Genomic DNA, 3,340 nt, shown 5'->3' on the forward strand with positions numbered 1-3,340 from the left:
ACAGCCTTAATGCTGTGTGGTGGTTTTGAAATGGGGCCTCACGTAGCCCAGGTGGATGAGCTGGCCGAGGCCCACGGTGTTGCTGAACTCCTGCACATACTTCTGGAGCATCCGGGCTTTTAGGCATGGAATTTCTGGGGAATTGAGCCCAAGGCTTTGGTTTGCTTGGCCTGCTTTCGACCCACCGAAGCTGCATCCTAGGCAGTGATCTTTTTAAGTAAGTAGCAATAAGTATATGTTCCTCTTAGAATTGTTTTTGCTGTATCCCATAGTTTTTTTTTTTTTTAGTGTGTTGTGGCTTTGTTTTTATTCAGTTATAGAATTTAAAACTTTTCCTTTTTGATTTCTTTGATGACCATACATTATTCAGTAGTGTGCTGTTCAATCTCTATAAGTTCGTGTATAGTGTGCAGTTTTTCTTGTTATTAAATTCTAGTTTCATTCCACTGTGGCTAGGGTATAAGAAATCATTTTATTTTCCCTGTATTTGTTAAGACTTTCTTTTTTTCCCCAATGTGGAAAGGTTTAATGAGAGAAGAAGAGTAGAAAAGGGGAGAAGTAAAGGTGGCCAGCCATGGGCATGTGGAGGGGAGGGGGCAGGGGAGAGAAGGGACAGGGACAAAGGGGACAGGAGAGCAGAGAAGAGAGAGGAAGAGCAAGAGAGTTGTTAAGACTTTCTTGATGTCCTGGTTTATGATATATTTTAGAGGAAATTCCATGGGCTGTGAAGAATATATTCTGTAGTATTTGAGTAGAACATTCTGAAGGAGTTTGGAAAATCGCTTTGATCTGTGGTGTCATTTCAACGGTTATGCTTTGTGAGGAAGAAGTATTTATCTGGGAGAGCACTGAGGTTGCTCCTTACTGCCGAGTTGAGGTTAGTTTATAATTTACACATAGCGGTATTTGTTGGGTGCTCCTGTGTTCAATGTTTTTCTAGGACCAATTCCCTTGTTCGGCCTGACACACCTTCGCTTATCTCTTCTGATTAACTTTGGCAGAGTCTACTTTGTCACATGTTAGAACAGTGACACACGCTTGTTTTAAAGTACCATCTACTTGAAATAACCTTCCCGTTCTTTCAGCTATTATGCCTGTCTTTCACCATGAGGACTATTACTTAGGAGACAAGAAGTTGACAGATCCTTCTTTTCCCTCTCATTCATTCATTCATTCATTCATTCATTCATTCATCTATTTATTTTGCATCTTAATTGTATCCCCCACTTCCTCCTCTTCTCCCATTCCTACCCTTACACCTCCCTCCCCCAGACCCCTCCCCCAACTCCCTCTTCTTTTCCTCTGAGAAGGGACCCCACCACCTTCCAACCCCACACCATACATCAGGACTAGGCCACATCTTTTCCCACTGAGGCCAGACAAGGCAGTCTAGTTAGAGGAAAACAAATTCTTTTTAACCTAACTTGCTAGTATGTTCGTTTTGATTAGGAAGTTAAAACTATTAATACTTGTAATTGTTATCGAAGTGTGTGCATTGATTTTCCATCTTATTGATTTTGTAGTAACTATTAGTTTCCTATTCCTCATTTTCTTAACTATTATTTTAGTGTAGTTTATTTTTTACATGACTTCATAGATGCATTTATCTTTGTTTTTGGTCTAAAATATTCCTTCCAGTACTATTTGTCTGTCTGTCTATCTATCTATCTATCTATCTATCTATCTATCTATCTATCTATCTATCTATCCATCCATCCATCCATCCATCCATCCATCCATCCATCCATCCATCCATCCATCCATCCATCCATCCATCCATCCATCCATCTATCTATCTATCTATCTATCTATCTATCTATCTATCTATCTATCTATCTATCTATCTACCTATCATTGCGCATGGGTATTTTGCTTGCATGTGTATTTGTATGTCATGTGCATGCCTGGTGCCCTGGGAGCCCACAAGAGAGTACTGATTCTCCTGGGACTGGAGTTTAGACTATTGCGAGTCACAATGTGGATACTAGGAATTAAACCCAACCTTCTGGAAGAGCAGCCGGTGTTCTTAACTGTTGAACCATCTCTCCAGGCCCACTTCTAGTATTTTCTGTGGGATCAGGTTACTGGCCATGAATTCCTTTTGGTTGTTTTTTTTTATCATGGGAATTTTTTTCAATTACATCAGATGGCTTTGCAGGATAGAGTAGTTTGGATTGGTAACCATTGTCTTTCAGAGCCTGAAAGATGTTGTTCTAGTGCCTCATTTATTTTTAAACTTTCTGTTGAGAAATATGCTGCTATCCTTAGGAGGCTGATTCTATATATGACTTGATACTTTTTTCTGCAATGCTAAATATATTTTCTTTATTCTGCATATTTTGGGTTTTGACATTAGTATAACATGGGGCATTTCCTCTCCAGTCTTAACTGAGCCATTTCTCCAGACCACGTCTATTATTTTCTGTAGGCCTAAGTTAGTGGTTATACATGCCTTTATTATTATTTTTTAATAATGGTGTCCTAAAGCCTCTTGTTTTTGGCTGGGTATTTCATTCACTAGGTCTTGAAAATTCTCTGCCATAATTTTACTGAAAATTGCTTCTGTCTTTAGCATATGTGATGCTATTCTTGGTTTTCGACTTGACCACATCTGGAACCCTGTAACTATATGTTCAAGGTTCTTCTCCACTTTCTCTTCTATTAGTTTCAGTGTATCTGGTTTTATGTGGAGGTCCTTGATACATTTGTACTTGAGCTTTGTACAAGGTGATAAGAATGGATTGATTTCATTCTTCTACATGCTGACCTCCAGTTGAACCAGCACCATTTGTTGAAAATGCTGTCCTTTTTCTGTTGGATGGTTTTTAGCTCCTTTGTAAAAATCAAGTAATCATAGGTGTGTGGGTTCATTTCTGGGTCTTCAATTCTATTCCATTGATCTACTGGCCTGTCTCTGTACCAAGACCATGTAGGTTTTTTTTTTTAATCACTATTGCTCTGTCATACAGCTTGAGGTCAGGGATGGTGATTTCCCCCAGAAGTTCTTTTATTGCTGAGAGTAGTTTTCACTATCCTGGGATTATTGTTATTCCAAATGAATTTGCTCTTTCTAACTCTATGAAGAGTTGAATTGGAATTATGATGGCCATTGCATTTAATCTGTAGATTGCTTTTGGCAAGATGATTATTATTACCATATTAATCCTGCCAATCCATAAGCATGAAAAATCTTTCCATCTTCTGAGATCTTCTTTGATTGCTTTCTTCAGAGGCTTGAAGTTCTTGTCCTACAGATCTTTTACTTGCTTGGTTTGAGTCACACCAAGATATTTTATATTATTTGTGACTATTGTGATGGGTGTCGTTTCCCTAATGTCTT

This window comes from Rattus rattus, chromosome 1, assembly GCF_011064425.1.
Source record: "Rattus rattus isolate New Zealand chromosome 1, Rrattus_CSIRO_v1, whole genome shotgun sequence".
NCBI classification, from domain to species: domain Eukaryota; kingdom Metazoa; phylum Chordata; class Mammalia; order Rodentia; family Muridae; genus Rattus; species Rattus rattus.